General features: G+C 45.1%; 1 protein-coding gene and 1 pseudogene across 1 annotated transcript in view; both read right to left on the bottom strand.

Annotated features, from left to right (window-relative positions):
- The window catches only part of NFE2L2 (nuclear factor, erythroid 2 like 2), a 105,462-nt gene that overhangs the window by 51,535 nt on the left and 36,711 nt on the right, over nucleotides 1–17,216 (bottom strand). The window lies entirely within an intron of this gene.
- On the bottom strand, nucleotides 3,463–16,080 carry LOC116756757 (annotated as a pseudogene).

Here is a 17,216-nt window from a genome sequence, read left to right as displayed (position 1 = left end):
TTATTGTTTATAGTGATTTTTCTTGGGCTTATAGAGATAAAATCTTATCATCTGTACATAGTGACTATTTTTTCTTCCTTTCCCATTTTTATACTTGAAGTCTTTATCATGTCTGATTATGATTGCTAGTATCTTCAGTAAAATTTTAACTAATAATGGTGATAGCAAAGCACTACTGTTTTATTCCTGCCTCTAGCATTTCCCTGTCAAGCAGCATGCTGGTTTGGGGGGATGATACAGATGTATTTTATCACATTAAAGAAGTATTCATCTGTTCCTATTTTGAGTGCTTTTTATCAAGTTGTTGAAACCATTAGCATTTTAATAAACGCCAGCTACAGTAAAGTTATCCTTCTGACCTAACTGTCTTCCAACCTCCAATCTCTTGCTGATGTCTCCCATTGGCTGGTCCTAATAGAAGACAGAAACGAAGGGAGTCCTAAGTGTCAGCTTCCCAGAGCACAGAGCAGGGTAGAGAAGAAGGATAGAGGGTAGATCTGGAAGAGCAGACAGGGTATATCCCATACAGAAGCCAAAAACAGATAACAAAACAAAAAGAAAACAAAAGATTAATTTCACTCTCTTCATTAATTGAAAACAAAAAGATTATTATAGGTGGCTAAAGCAATTCTCTTGAAGCTAGTAGCATTACCTTTGTTTATTAAAAAAGTAAAAGAAAAGTGTTGGGTCTCAGTCTTAGGCATTTTAACACAGAAAGCTGCTGGTACTAACCTTTTCTAGCTCTAATGTTAGCAGGCCCAGGGATTGCATTTCCCAGTCAGGATTGAGCTTCTTGAATGTAGTTTCCCTCTATATCCAGTACCTTATTTTTAAAACCTTGCCACTCCTTCCCCAGATCTAAAAATAATGTTCTAGTGTGATGGATATTAGATGGGTCAGTTGTCAGCACCGGAACCAGACACTGTATCTTCTGGGAAGGACCCAGCAGAACATGCCCTTTCTACCAGCACCTTGGCCAGGCTCCAGGGGTATTCCGTTCAGGCCTACCTCACATGCCCCTGCACATCAACAGGCCTGGCACTGGGGGCAGAGATTTCACCTGACTGTACCACATGATGCCCTCTCTGATGGACTTGCTTCCCTTCTGCCAGACATCTGGAAACTGTTCCAAATTCTGCAGCAATCCCGACCTCCTGCTGCAAAGGCTGCATATTCGGGAGACATTGTGGGTCAGAGGGTTGCCAGATAAAATACAAGATGCCCAGTTAAATTTGAATTTCAGATAAACAATGAATAATTTTTAGTATATCACGAATATTGCAAGGGACATCCTTATACTAAATTATAAAAAACATATTTTTTATGTGAAATTCAGACTCAACTGGGTGTCCAATTTTTCTCCGCTAAATCTGGCAACCCTTGTCACAAATAATCCTTCACTATGCTTCCCATCCCCTCCCCCAATTTCAAAATCCCTCCACTGGCATCAGGTTCACTAAAGTGTTAAGACAACCTGAGAGGGGTATTAATTACACAGGTCATAGTTAGGTTTCACTTTTGAGGCCTTGGCCTCTGACGTTAACTCCCATTAACAGTGACGAGTTTTTCTGATCAGTAAATTTGTAAATGTTATTTCGGCACTAAGACATTTCAGTGGTGGTCGAGAACAAGTGTGGGGCATGAAAAAAGTAGATCTCAGCAGGTGTGTGTAGGAATAGGGATGGGGGCAGGGGTGTCCAGGCATAGCTTAAGGGAATGCCCACAGGAAAGAGAATGGTGAAGTGAACGTGTACCATCTGACAATTTGCCTGACTGGGATCCTTGCATTATTCCTTTCTTGCTTCCCCCTCTCCTTCTCGTCTCATCCCCACACACTCATCCCCAGGTGCAGGGCATGAGCTAGGGGCTGCATCCCAGCAGAACAGAAAGCAGGAGGCCTGGTGAAGGAAACAGCTACCAAGCAACCAAGGGCTGGGGGCAAAATAGGCCAGGAGGAGAAGTAAAACCAAGAAATATTTAAAAATTAGATGCCTGACATTTAAGGAAAGAGTCCAAAGTTAGCCAAGAATAACTGCCTACTGCAGGATTCAAAACCTCTGAATGACAAAACTTCTGAAAGAGGAAGCGATGGTAGCACGGGGCACCCTGCTGACCCTTCTCCCTGCCTGACCACTTCTCCATTCCACCCTCCACGCAGCCACATGGAGCACAGACAAGACAGAGCGGCCCTCTCCTAGCAGGCTCTGTGAACTGCATGGCTGAGGCAGACCCAGTGGCCCTCTCTATGAAGTCAATAAAGCAGACCACAGTCTTATTTTCTGAGACTGACTCAATCCACCCAGCTTTCCCAAATGCAGTTGGCCCAAGAGGCTAAGAGTTCAGTCAGCCATGAGGCAGACACAACCTTACCTCACATGGTTGCTTCCATGTGGCATCCAAGTTCACGCCTCGATACTGGCCATTCAGGGGAGCGAGCCGGGGTTAAACTGTGCCGTGTAAGTTTGTGTTGCTGTCATTTCTCCACCTGGGGTTTTTGAGCTGTACCAAGCAGCCGTGGGGCCTTTGCTGTCAGGGCTTGCGCAAATCTGACTTGCCCAGAGAATCAGAAGAGTTTGGGGCTCCCAAGCAAGGAGAGTGGTCAACTCGTCCTGGTTTGTCCAGGACTTTCCCAGTTTGAGCACTGCAAGTCTCACACTCCAGGAAACCCTTCGGTCCCAGGCAAAATGTGGTCATTCCACAATCAAGACACCAAAGCTTTGGCACCTGTACATCAGTTTCTACGGCTGTAAAATGCTGGGATCGGCCAACACAGCTTCTAACGTTCCTGCTGCATCTAATAGTCTATGATTCACCCTCACGCTCCTGACCTTACCCGTCAGCTCCAAACCAAATTCACTTGATCCAAGCCCCGAGCTCACGTAATCTGATGATAAACTAATCATCAGTGTGTTAACAGGGGAGGTTGAGAGGAGTTTAACAATGGTTCTAGGAGGAAGGCATGTGGTCACAGGTGAGTGGTTCCAGCGGTGGTAGTTCAGCTGGGGAGATGGGGTGTATGTCTCTGTGCCATCCTGAGAGGAAGATACATTTAGGCAGGCAGGCTGGGAGGCAGCCAGCCTGACAGAGCTGGTTTGATGGGCTGGTTTCAGCTTCACAGCAAAAACAATAGCCACAGGCAGGGCAGTCTTGTCTGGCTCCAGCCAACTTTCACACTATGACGTGAATAAAGTCAGTAATTGAAACCTCAGACTGGAGAAGAAAGGAAGTCATCTACTGATAGCACTGTTTATTTATTTATTTATTTTTTGCGGCATGCGGGCCTCTCACTGTTGTGGCCTCTCCCGTTGCGGAGCACAGGCTCCGGACGTGCAGGCTCAGTGGCCATGGCTCACGGGCCCAGCCGCTCCGCGGCATGTGGGATCTTCCCGGACCGGGGCACGAACCTGTATCCCCTGCATTGGAAGGCGGACTCTCAACCACTGCGCCACCAGGGAAGCCCTGTTTATTTATTTTTGAATGCATTTGCTCAGAGCCCTAGCCTGCCATCTGAAATACAGATATGCAGCTACCATTTTGGGGGTAGGTAAGAGTTCAAACTCTGGAATCACAACCTACTAACTGGGCAAATATTAGGTTGAATCATACGAACTTGCTGATATTAGACTTTTCTGACCTGCAAAAACAGGAATTCCACATGGCTCAGGTTAATAACTTATCTCTTTTCCTTGGTTTCCTCATGTGTGAAATGCAGATCAGCACCAACCTGGAGGGGATGCAGAGAGAAGACAGGGAGGTGCTCAGATAGCCCCTGGCTCACACCCCCTGCTCAGTGATGTCCACTCTACCGCTGCCACCGCCTCAGCCTCTGCCGCTATTGGTGAAGAAGAATTCGGGGTCCATCAGCTGAACCCAGGGGGACCCAGACTGTTTCTGGGACATGTGACACTGACAAACCAAAGCAGATTTGTCATCTTAGCTGAATGTGGACCTTCATTCTAATCCCAGGGTTAGGAAAGAAGAATAAGGTTCATACCACAGACTTTTCAGGTCATTCTGAGAACTGAAGATTTTGCCTTTTCCTCTCAGTCCAGAACAATCAGTTCCAATACCTGGCAAAGGGCTTTTATGATGGGGTTTTGCTGTAACAAAACTGGGCCCCACCTTTAGCCTTACATCTGTGTTTGTAGCAACCACACACACGCATCCATCTTATCAATTATATAGGCACACAAACACACATGTTGGGAAGCCCATGCAAAACAAATGAGAGAGAGTACAAAAAAGTTACACTGGATTTCTTAGTAACTAACAGGAAGCAATAAAGAGAGGAAACAAAACATTTTGCTGTGGTATTATCATCATAATTCAATAAAATTTATTAACTTAAGCAAATTCACTTGGCTTTTTATAGCTCCAGGAATCTAGGAAATAGCTTCCTTACATATAATGAAGAAGTGCATCTTTAGGTCTCTTAGTATGTTTCTTCCCTGTAACACTCCTGCGTTTTGTCTGTTCTCTTCGAGTTCATTCCCTTGATGCTAAAGCAATCTGTTCACACAAGAACAGGGAACACTACAATCCTTAGGTCAAAGGATAGCTGGGGGAGACTTTGGATTCCAAAGCCAGCGCTTCCCTACTCTGTAGACCCCATAGTTATGATGTCACACATCTAAAAAAGAAAACAACTTTGGGCCTGGCTTGGTTTAAATTCTCTCTCAAGCAGGCCTCCTTTAAATGTGAGGAAGTTCAACTCTCAACATGTATTAACAAAAGGTGTTTACAACAGAACACCTGGTTGTGCCTTATAATGGCTTTGCTCTGTGAGTTAATTCCTTTGTCCTTCCTGGTGACAAAGGTTGAGCTTTGGAACTTCTGGGTATGGCTAGGCAGGGCATTTTTGCTTGGCGTGGCTCTCTTAAATGGGTAGAAAAGGCTTGGTTGGGCACCTGGTATTTTGTGGCCAGTAATTATACAACAATTGTTACTGTGCATTACCGAAACTTCAGTTTTTGACCAGAGGCCAGTTGCACTCTAAAACAAACATCTTTTGAAAGCCTAGTGTGTTTTGAAATTATTCTAAAATCCACTTTGCAAATAGGATTTGGTACAAGTCAGATTTTTGTTTTTACGTGATGCTTTGCTTTAAGGCAGCATTTCTTTGCCTGTCAGTTGGTCTGACTTCTGCAGCTCTTACAAGTGATCTTTCCACTTAAGTTGTCCTAATGCTTCCTTTTCCCATCATCACTATGGATGACATGTACAGTGACATGTCCTCCTGGGAACAGATTACCTCTATGGTGCATGCTCATAGCTGAGGTAGGGGAAGTGATAAACATTTAAACACACAGAGAAACAAATCCCCTTTTCCACATTTAGAAGACTAGGAATCATCTATAGACAGGCTTTCCCAGCTGTGGGTTTTCCTCTGAGAAGACCAGGTCCTCAGTTCTTAAGTGAAAACGTGATCACCAAGATTGCCAGATCAATCCTTTGCAGGTGGAGCCATAGGGGACAAGGTGGAGGAGGGGGAAGTGTACATTTAAAGACCAATCAGGGAGGAAGGGGTCTAACGTGCTAGTTCCCAAATATAATAACTTCCATCAATGCCTCTTCCCCTCACTGTTAGTTGCAGGAAAATGACACAGAGACTTCACTCCACCAGGACCTGCTGAAGTTACATGTGATACACATGTGATTGAGAAATGGTTTGTTTCTTGGTATTCCCCGTCCCCAACTCCATGCCTTGGACAGCAGGCCCTTGTTTCATTGCCTCAAGGTAGGGGAATGATGTGACAGGATAAAAAGCAAAACAAGGACGAGAAACTTCTCTGAGTTGCGTTTTGTGTTATAAATGCCCTCAGAGGACTGGAGAGGATTTGGTGTATAGCCAAAGTTATTCGGAGGAAAAAGGTTTGGGGAGAGTGGGTTTTCCCTGGAAGATGAGGAAACACTTCCTCTCACTGGGGTGGGAGGAGAGATGGATGAAAAATGGGAGAGCAAAGGCCTGAGTGCGTCCTTCCCTCCTCCCCTCCCCTCCTTCCTCGGAAAGGCACAAGCCTGGAGAGAAGAATGGCTGTGGGGTGTGGGCCTACGAAGCTTCCCGGACCCTGGAGTGGCCCCAAAGTAGCAGGGAGCTGCTGGACACACATGGGCCGTGTGGGCAGGAAGGAGGCACAGATGCATCACTATCAGTGGGGAGACTAGAAGAAACTGTAGTCATCTGGGTTGGTGCCTTCTCAAAGAGTTGACTTAAGGAGCACATGGATCCCCCAGTACCTTGGCACTAACCCCTGCAACCCTGCCATGTCCCACCCCAAACCCAGACACGCCCTCGAAGGCAGAGAGATATTAAAATGATGGGACTCATTGCTGACACCTTCCAAGAGAGAGCAGGGGCTTAAAAGATAAATTAGGTTGATTTATAGTAGAATAAAAATATATTTCTTGCACACTTGGATCTGAGCTTCTGGGGTAGACAGGGTGGTGCAGTGGAGAGACTCTGCCAACCTAAGAGAGAGCTCTGTCACCGTAGTGTGTGACTTCGGACAAGTCATGTGACTACTCTGGGTCTCGAGGTCCTCAATCATTTCCCCTATTAAATCCGTCCTGACAACTCACAGCGCTGTTGTGAGGAATGGGATGTTGCACGTGGATGTCACAGAATACAGTGCAAAGCAAGGAGGCAGCCTAAATGGTATCAAATGCAAAGCATAATTAGAAGAAAAATACTACATAATAACTCACCTTGGAGAAACTTGCAGGAAAGATTGGCGAGACACCCATCAATTTCGTTTTCTCTTCCTGGCACACAAAAGACAACATTTCCTGGCTCCCTTGCAGTTAGGATGGGACCCTGTGATTGGGTTCTGCCAGTGGGATGTGGCAGAAGTAGTGGACGTAGCCACAGACTTTAACGTACTCCTTTCTCCCTTGGTGGCAACTGTTGAGGCCAAATGTTGAAGCATTTTTTGTTTGTTCGTTTTGTTTGTTTTTTAGGCCGCACCATGCGGCATGCGGGATCTTAGTTCTCCGACAAGGGATCAAACCCATGCTCCCTGCATTGGGAGCACGGAGTCTCAACCACGGGACCACCAGGGAATTCCCAAGCTGATGGCATTTTAAGATGAAAGGAGCCTGAATCCCAAAGTCACCACTTAAAGGAGTCACCCAGGAGAGCCCCCTACCTACACTGAATTGTGGTGTAAGATGTAAACTTTTATCATGTTAAGTCAATAATATTTGGGGGTTATGTGTTAATGCAGCCTATCTAGCCTCTCCTGACTGGCATAGTACTAGAATAATAGGATAATAATATAATGATTATTATATATATACACATATCACGTATAACATATATTATGAGATGTCTCAAGGCATGAAGAAGTGGCAAGTCTATATATTTCCTTCCATATTATAAAGAACATAAAATTCAGGGCTTCCCTGGTGGCGCAGTGGTTGAGAGTCCACCTGCCGATGCAGGGGACACGGGTTCGTGCCCCGGTCCAGGAAGATCCCACATACCGCGGAGCGGCTGGGCCCGTGAGTCATGGCCGCTGAGCCTGCGCGTCCGGAGCCTGTGCTCCGCAACGGGAGAGGCCACAACAGTGAGAGGCCCGCGTACCGAAAAAAAAAAAAAAGAACATAAGATTCAATCTGTGCTGTTCTTGGGCAAAGATGTCACAAGCACAAGTTACAATGACATTCCTGTCTATGGCTTGCTCAGAGGAAGCACATTCACCAATAGACCTGGGGGAAATCTCTCACCTGGAGTTGACAGACCCCAGGCCCTCTGCACCACCTCACCATAGCTGCTGAGATTTTACCTGCATGACTGTTGCCCGGTCTTAGCTGGGAGACAGCACCCCCTCCCTCCTCGGCTCATCTTCTCCATGGACACTCAGCATTCGAACAGGGAGGACCCAGAAGATGCTCTTGGATCCAGGCAATGAGGAAACCCATTCTGTAGGGAGCACAGCTGTTACAAAACATCTCAAAGCAGTAGGTTTTGTTTGTTTGCTTATTGTCACCTCCATTCCCCAAACAGTTCCAACATACACACATTTGCTGCTTAACTCCTGCTCAAGTCACCAAAGCAGGTGGTACTATTGACTGTACTCAGAGACCAAAATTTCCCTGCAGCCCGGGAGGCTGTCCAACCGCAGACAGCAGGACAGTCATGCTTTCTCCAGAAACCGTACTCTCTTTGTCCAGGACTGGCAAGAGAGCCCAGTTATCTTGGAAGGTCCTGGGCTTCAAATTTCCTCTGCCTCAGGTCCGGTCACCACCACGCCCTCTCTGGATAAGGTTTTATTCTAATGCCTTTGACCAGTGGTAAGGATCTTTAGGGAGGGTTGGTTCCTTCATTCCTTAACAAAGACTACCCTCCTTTGGACCAGTTAGCTGTCTTTGATCCATAGCAGAGAATCCTGCCCAGTGGGCATGCATACTTGGGCCATTGGTCACACAGGGTGAAAGAGGAACCATGAATACAATGGGAAATTTGTCAGCATAATAGAATGAAATCTCAATGCTGCTATCCTACTGAAGCCAGGTAAGTGCAACTGTACCATCATCTTTGAATAAATGGTACTGACCTTCAGAAAAAGAAAGCATTAATATACTTTCTCTAGGTATTATTATTATTGTTATTATTACTGATGTGCTGAGAATTGGTAACCTGAAGGGTAAAGATACTTTAGCTGTTTTTCATTGTTGCTTTCTAAAATAAATGCTTTTAAAAAAAACTAATATGTGCTTGTTGTGGTAAATTTTCTAAATACAGAAAGGTATACAAAATGTTTTAATAATATCTATCAGCTTGTCTTGTGATACAGGGAGCTATGTACATGTCTATCTCCCTTCTACATTATATAGTTCTTGAGGGAAGAAATCATAGTAGCATTTCTTCATCTTTGTGTAGCCCAGGACACCTGTTTGTGGATTGAGTGTCATTCAATGAATTTGAGAAAGTTGGTGTTCTCACCTACCTTTGTCGACCAGAGTCTCAACAGTTGAAAACAAAATTTAAAAAGATACCTGTAATAAAGACTACCTACACCCAGGTGGAGTGTTGCATGACTGTGGTCTCTGAAGTCAGACAGACATGGCCTGGAACCCATCTCCAATCTTACTAGCAGTGCGTCCCCCGGCAAGTTATTTCAATGCTCTGAGTCTTGTCTAATGAATTGCCCTCATTCCTGGACCCAAGCTTATGGAATGATCACTACTTGAAACATTAATCCCTAGAGGTGGCCCAATTTTAGCGCTTTAAATCCCACACGTTGGAAAATTCCTTAATCTCAGGCAACCAGGAAGGTTCGTCAGCCTACGGAGAGGTAGGACAAATCACACACTGGCTCTTAAAGCTTTTGTGTAGAAGCAAAACACAACACTTCTGCTTATTTCAGTGACCCAAGCAAGTCACACGGCCACAGAGAACTCCAAGGGGTTGGGGAAGTGCCATCCTACTATATTCCAGGGAGGAAACCTGGGAATATTTGACTGCCACCTGCTTCACCCTTCCCACTCCCATTGGGGTTTACAGTCCCCTTAGGGTGACATTCAGCTCTAGCACCTGATTTTAGCACATTTATTGTCAATGGATTTTTATTCCCCACGCTCCACTCCAAGAACGGCATTGGTAGTAAGTTGGGCTGTGGATGCCAAAGACAGAATCAGCTTCTCCTTCAGTGACATCCATTCATTCATTTATTGATTAGTGGATTCACTGACTAGACAAAATGCTGATTGAACCCCTCTTTTGTTGGAGATGTGATATGATGTGATCTTCAGTACAAAATATTTAAGTACAAGAAATGGTGAGCTGGTAAAATTAGGTTTTTACTGTGCCATTTACAGATCTCATTTCCCCTATTAAATTATTTTGTGGATAATTTGATATTTTCTCTCCTGCCTCTTCTCAGTGTTCACTAAAGACTGAATTTGTAGGCTTAAAGTAAGTAACACTCGGGCTTCCCTGGTGGCGCAGTGGTTGAGAGCCCGCCTGCCAATGCAGGGGACACGGGTTCGTGCCCTGGTCCGGGAAGATCCCACATGCCACGGAGCAGCTGGGCCTGTAAGCCATGGCCGCTGAGCCTGTGCGTACAGAGCCTGTGCTCCGCAGCGGAAGAGGCCACAACAGTGAGAGGCCCGCGTATCGAAAAAAAAAAAAAAGTAAGTAACACTACTAAAGGGCTCAAACTAATAAGTTCATACCTGTTTAGCCAAAGAGCATTGCCCGCCCATGGCTCTGCCTCCTGGGTTAGGTGCAGGGTTTGGGGAAGGGGACAGGACTTAAAATTGGAAAGTTGTGATGCTCCTACATATTTATTAGTCTCTGCAGCTTGATTTTACGCTCTAACTGTGCCATTAGCCATTCCCAGATGCAGGGGACTGCTTCCAAAGGTCTAGGTCACAGTGGTTTCAATCACCTGGGGAGCATTGAAAAACTCATGCCCAGGCCACATCCCAAACCAATTAGATCAGAATCTCTGGGGTGAGGTAAGGCTCAGGCACTGGTATTTTTAATGTTTCCCAGGTGAGTCCATTGGGCTAGGACTGTGGTTCTAAATATTAAACATATATCAGAATCAGCTGGAGGGCTTGTTAAAACATATCCACTGGGTCACGCCCACAGAATTTGCGATTCAGTAGGCCTGGGGTGTAGTCTGAGAATTTGCATTTCTAACAAGTTCCCAGTGATAATTATGCTGCCATTTGGAGACCACATTTTGAGAACCACTGTTCTAAGAGACCTTCAACATCCTTAACAACTGAATGGAATGGGCATGGGCTAGTGGCAGGGATGTTTATTACCTCTGGAGAATCCGCTCAGGTTGCACTCCCAACTAAGGTCTGCTTGTGAGCAATCTCTATAAGAAAGAGGTGAAATAAAATGGCCTTGTAGGTAGTTGTGAGGTTTAAGTGAGACAAAGCATATCAAGCCCTTAGTGCAAAAGTGGCCACAAAGTAAGCACTCAAACAATGCTAGCATGCAATGCTAAACCATTTTCCCCCAGAAACCCAGGAGTGAACAGGAACATCGGAGAAGGGGCTGAAACCTCCATACCTCCCACGAGTCTTTCTTCTTTTCTTGCCCGTTCTCTTTTAAAATAATTTTTGAAAAGGAAATAAACATTTATGATTTAAAATACATAATCGTACAAAAGGATGAGAAGTAATTTTGCCTCCCCCAGAAGATCTCTAATCCTCCAATTCTGCCCACAGAGATAAGCACTAGTTCCAGTTTCTTACATATGCCTCTAGGGGCATGTTTTGTTTTTTTTTTTGCGATACGCGGGCCTCTCACTGCTGTGGCCTCTCCCGCCGCGGAGCACAGGCTCCGGACCCGCAGGCTCAGCGGCCATGGCTCACGGGCCCAGCCGCTCCGTGGCATGTGGGATCCTCCCAGACCGGGGCACGAACCCGTGTTTCCCGCATCGGCAGGTGGACTCTCAACCACTGCGCCACCAGGGAAGCCCTAGGGGCATTTTTTTTTTAGCTAAAACTACAAGTAAGTATGTGTGTGTGTCCACCTCTTTTTTAAAAGTATTAATGATAGAGGGCTTCCCTGGTGGCACAATGGTTAAGAATCTGCCTGCCAATGCAGGGTACACAGTTTCGAGCCCTGGGCTGGGAAGATCACACGTGCCACGGAGCAACTAAGTCCGTGCGCCACAACTACTGCACCTGCGCTCTAGAACCAGTGAGCCACAACTACTGAAGCCCACGTGCTACAACTACTTAAGCCCATGCGCCTAGAGCCCATGCTTAGCAACAAGAGAAGCCACTGCAATGAGAAGCCCGTGCACTGCAACGAGAGTAGCTCCCACTCGCCACAACTACAGAAAGCCCACGTGCCGCAACGAAGACCCAACGCAGACAAAAATAAATAAATAAATAAATAAAGTATTAATGATAGCGTGTTATATACATTCCTTTTGCAATTTGTGTGTGTTGTGTGGTACGCGGGCCTCTCACGGTTGTGGCCTCTCCCGTTGTGGAGCACAGGCTCCGGACGCGCAGGCTCAGCGGCCATGGCTCACGGACCCAGCCGCTCCGCGGTATGTGGGATCCTCCCGGACCGGGGCACGAACCCGTGTCCCCTGCATCGGCAGGCGGACTCTCAACCACTGAGCCACCAGGGAAGCCCTGCAATTTTTAAAAATATTTATTTGGCTGCATTGGGTCTTCGTTGCACCATGTGGGATCTTGGTTGCAGCACGCTGGCTCTCTAGTTGTGGCGCAGGGCTCTAGAGTGCACGGGCTTAATTGCCCCACAGCATGTGGGATCTTAGTTCCGACCAGGGATTGAACCCGCATCCCCTGCATTGGAAGGCAGATTCTTAACCACTGGACCACCAGGGAAGTCCCTGCAATCTTTTTTTAATATACATACTTGTGCAAGCTTCTTTTTTCACTTAGGACTACATCTTGGGGATAGTTTCATATTAATGCATATAAATCTACATTATTCTTTTTCATGAGTCTGCATCATCCCACTGCAACTATGTAGCGTAAATTACTTAAACAGTCTTCTATAAATGGATGTTTAGCTGTTTTCCTGTTTGTTTGTTTTTGCCATTATAAGCATTCAAACAGCCAGTCAAACAGACCTATCAGATAAATTCATTAAGGTGAAATTGTCGCATCAAGATTTCGTCCAATTTCCCTTTGGATCCAAACTGCCAAACTCCCTGGGAACTTCCAAGGGGTGGTGTAGTAGCAAAGGTTCTGCTGCCAGGCTGCAAGCGTTCAGCCACTGGTTCAGCCACTTACTAGTTGTATAACCTGGGGCAAATGACTCTGCCTCCCTGTGCCTCAGTTTCCTCATTCACAAAGTGATGAGAGTAACAGTTCTTTCCTCACAGGGCTGTTATGAGGACTAAATGAGAGAAGAGCTGTGAATCAGTACAACAACTGACAAAGCAAGTCCTTGGTAACTCTGACACAAAACAGAAAATAAAAGGTCAGAACAAGATGAGTAGAATCCCTGAGACAACGATGGGTAACCCAGATTATCCCATCTTGGGTGGGCCTCTGCTTCCATGAGGCACCAATAGTTCCCAATGACCCCATATTTGGGGTTCAAGTAAGGCTACACTGATAGGGCTTGTGTTAGAGGGTGTGACATGCCTAAGGGGTCAGGCAATTTCACAAGGACCAATGTGACTTCCCTGAGGATCAGGCCCCTGCCTTTGCTTTGGGTCCTGTCACAGCAACTAATACAACTAAGTGCGGGGTTCCAGCACTAGAGCTTCCAAGGGAGTGATGTGCCAAGAGTGAGATTTAATGCTGACGACAGGTGTACGAGGCTCACTTGGGGAAACCAATACTGCAAGAAGTGAAGCGACTTGCCCAAGATTTCACAAAAGGAATGATGAAGGTGGAATTAGCATAGTAGAAAGCATTGTCTTTCAATGGTGCAAAACAGTCTCCATCTCTCTCTCTCTCTCTCATTTCAGGCATGGTGTTGGCCATGTAAAGAAATGATGGTGGTGATGACGATGATGCCTATGACAACAGCAGTTAACTAACGTGGATTGAACACTATGGGCCAGGTGCTGTGCTAAGCATTTTATATGGATTATTTTACTTAATTCACTCAACCCTCTGGTTGAGTGTTCACTAGGTGCCAGGTGCTCTTCTAAGCACTTTATACGTTCAGATTCATTTCATTGTCACAACGATCTCATGAGGTAGGTACTAATACTATCTCATTTTACAGATGATGAGCTGAGGGATAGAAAGGTTAGCTAACTTCCAAAAAGCTAGTGGACAGTGGATTTGCAGTTCTGACCCAGATATTCTGGCTGTTTTTTGTTTGTTTTTTAAAACTTCTGACGCAGGAGGTTGTATTAATCACACTCCTTAGTCTATAGTACCCTCTCCTTATCAGTCTCTGCAATGCCCCCCTCTTGTTTTATCAATCAGTCATCTCACTTTATTTGGGTCTCCCCCCACCCTCCTCCTTTGGCCTACAAGCAACCATTCTACTGTACTTAATGTGTACCTTGCTGTTTGTGTGAGTTGCAAAATCTGTGTTGTAACACAGGTCGTGTTATGTTGTGTGCAGTTTCTTATTCACTGTTCCAAGGGCAGCAAAAGCCTGTGTCATCATTATGTAAGACCGCTGCTGCTAAAGGCTGCCCCCAAATGCTTGAACTACCATACTAGAAAAGTTAACTCACACACTGCCCTCCCTGCTGATGAGCAGGAGCCAGAAAGTGAGTCTGAGAGCATGGAAATCATGTCGTCTTGGTTCCATTTTCAACTAACACATTAGGGTTACTACAGTTACAATACATCTGGAAAGGTCAGCAGGATGAAAGAATAAACTAGAGATCAGTGAACGTCCAAAGGTTGGTTGGGAGTCTGGCTCCCCTTACTTCCAACAGCTCCCCTAACCCCAGGTCACCCCAAATAACAACAAACCATATAAATATTATGGGCTTGCCATAAAACATGGCTTAGGGCAAATCCCCTAGCCTCCCACTTGCAACCAGATTATCATTCCAAGTCTCTGCAGAGGGCTGGGTCCATCTATGCTGGAGCTTTAGGAAAGCACCCAACTTACAGATCCAAGTCAATTCCTGATGGAAAAAAAATATTCTAAAGCTAGAGGTGTAATTAAATGTGTATAAACCAATACAGTCATCTCAAACTCAGACTCATTTGTGGCGAAAAGCACTTCCACTGTTCTCTAGTGTTCAAAAATTCCACCTGCATCTCTACCACACTGACCAGCCCCCATTTCTCTCCTCCTCCCCCTACCTACACTACTTTCTTTCTTGCTATCAGGCCTTTTATTGGTTGAATTGTATCCTCCCCAAAAGGAATGTGGAAGTCTTAACCCTTAGTACCTCAGAATGTGTCCTTATCCATAAATAGGGTCATTGCAGATATAATCAGTTAAGATAAGGTCATTAATCCAACATGACTGGTGTCCTTATCCTTATAAGAAGAAGGCCATGTGAAGGCACAGAGATACATGGAGAATGCTATGTGACAATGGAGACAGAGACTGGAGAGATGCATCTACAAGCCAAGGAACACCTAGGAATGCCAGAAGCTTGGAACACCAGAAGCTTGGAAAGCGGCATGAAACAGATTCTTCTACACAGTCCTCAGAAGGAACCAACATTGCAAACACCCTGATTTTGGACTTCTAACCTCCAGAACTGGAGGAGTATAAATTTCTTTTGTTTTAAACCACCCAGTTTGTGGTACTTTGTTATGGAACCCCTATAAAACCAAGACTGGACAACCTTTCTAAGCCTGAGATCCATAGGGAGACATTCTAGCAAGGCTTTGACCAGCACCCCTGGTTCCATCACCACTGCCCTCCCTAGGCAGCCAATACTGCTGATCCCTACTCTGGATAGGACACACTGTCTAATTTCTCTGCTCCTGTCCACAGGCTATCAGGTGATAGTGAAATCTGATGAATTGGTTATGATGCAGAGTCATTGTCACCCTTTCCCCAATATGAGTGTACCCCAAGGACTCACCCTTGGTCATCTTTTGCCACTCTTTCTACTCTCCCTTGGTAATTTAATCCAGTCTTCTGTTTCTCCATCTACTGGTATAACTTTGCAGGTCATCTGAAAATCTTTCCAGTCCTGAGCTTTTCTCCCAAGGCCCACATTTCTAGCTGCCTCCTGGACATCACTGCCCAATTGTCTCACTACATTAAATTCCCTGCGTCAACAAATAAACACACTGAGTTTCTCCCCCCAAACTTGCTAGGCCCTTACTTTTATCTGCCTACTCACCCAAGCCAGAGAGCCCCTCCTTGCCTTCCATATGCAACACCCATCAAATTCAGTAAACTCTAACTACCCCAATATCTCTATCTGTTCTTTCTCAGTTCTCACCACCACCTTTACCTTGTTACTCTCAGTTCTCACCACCACCTTTACCTTGTTACTCTCACCATACAAGTGGACTAATACATTAGCACTCAGGAAACGGCAGCTGTTACAATCACATTCCTCTCTCTTCTAATACATGTCACACCTGGTTGCTGAGTTCTGAAAGCATGGTCATGAGCTCACCACTTTCCTGCTCAAAAACCTTCAATGGCTTCCTATTGCCCAAATTATAAAGGCTGAACTCCATTGCCTGATACAGTTATACCTTGTTTTATTGCTCTTTGCTTTACCACGCTTTGCAGATATTGCCTTTTTTTTTTTTTTACAAATTGAAGGTTTGTGGCAATCCTGCATCAAGGAAGTCTATCAGAGCCATTTTTCCAACAGCATTACTTTTTAATTAAGGTATGTACATTGTTGTTTGTCTCCCTTTTTTAGAAATAATGCTATTGCACACTTAACAGACTACAGTATAGCATATATATAACTTTTATATGCACTGGGAAACCAAATATTTGTGTGATATGCTTTATTTCGATATTCGCTTTACTGTGGTGTTCTGAAACCAAGTATGCAATATCTTCAAGTATGCCTGTGTATGCCCTGTACATAAGTCCAACCTATTGTTACAGCTAAGTTTTCACCATCATTTTCTCTTCACATGTCCTTCATACCAGCTAAACTGAACTACTAACTATTTCTGCTACAAACAAACACTCCACACCTTCTGACCTCCTTTCCCATCACCTTTGTTCATAGTTCATCTTCCTGGGGCACTCTCCATTCCCCCATCTCTGCATTTCCAAATCCTACTTATTCTTCAAAGCTCAGTTACAATACCACCTTCATAAAGCCATTATTAAAAAACAAAATTCAACTGAGTAAATTCCAAAGATCTTATTGTCTTTATTCAATGATTCATGAGTTGGGCAGTGTCCCATCTAGCAGATAGAAAGGAGCTCCAAGGAGCTGTACAAAATGGAAGACTTTTATAGGCAGAAGTGGGCAGGACAAGGAAAGAGCAAACTACCTCACATTTCTTTGGTGGATGGAAGGGGTCTATCAGGTGGATTACCTCACTAGTGCTGACCAGGAAATTCCAGACTGACTGGTTAAGATCACATTCCTGGGGGAGGTTGTAACTGCAATTAGGTTAGGTACTAAGTCTTGGTTTTTTGACATGGGCTTAGCACAGGTGACTCCATTTGGGGCCTGTTGTCTCTTTTTTTAACAATTCCCATCCTTTGGGCAGCTTAACTGAGAGGTATGACAAGAAAAATTTAAGGTGTTAGTGCCATTCTCAGCTACTGCTCTGTAGTTCTCACAGCTTTTATTGATCCTTTGTGTGGTATTCACAGGTCATGACTTCAGGCTCACAATTTT

The sequence above is a fragment of the Phocoena sinus genome, chromosome 7 (genome assembly GCF_008692025.1).
Source record: "Phocoena sinus isolate mPhoSin1 chromosome 7, mPhoSin1.pri, whole genome shotgun sequence".
Classification (NCBI taxonomy): Eukaryota; Metazoa; Chordata; class Mammalia; order Artiodactyla; family Phocoenidae; genus Phocoena; species Phocoena sinus.
This window is presented reverse-complemented; position numbering and strand designations above follow the sequence as displayed.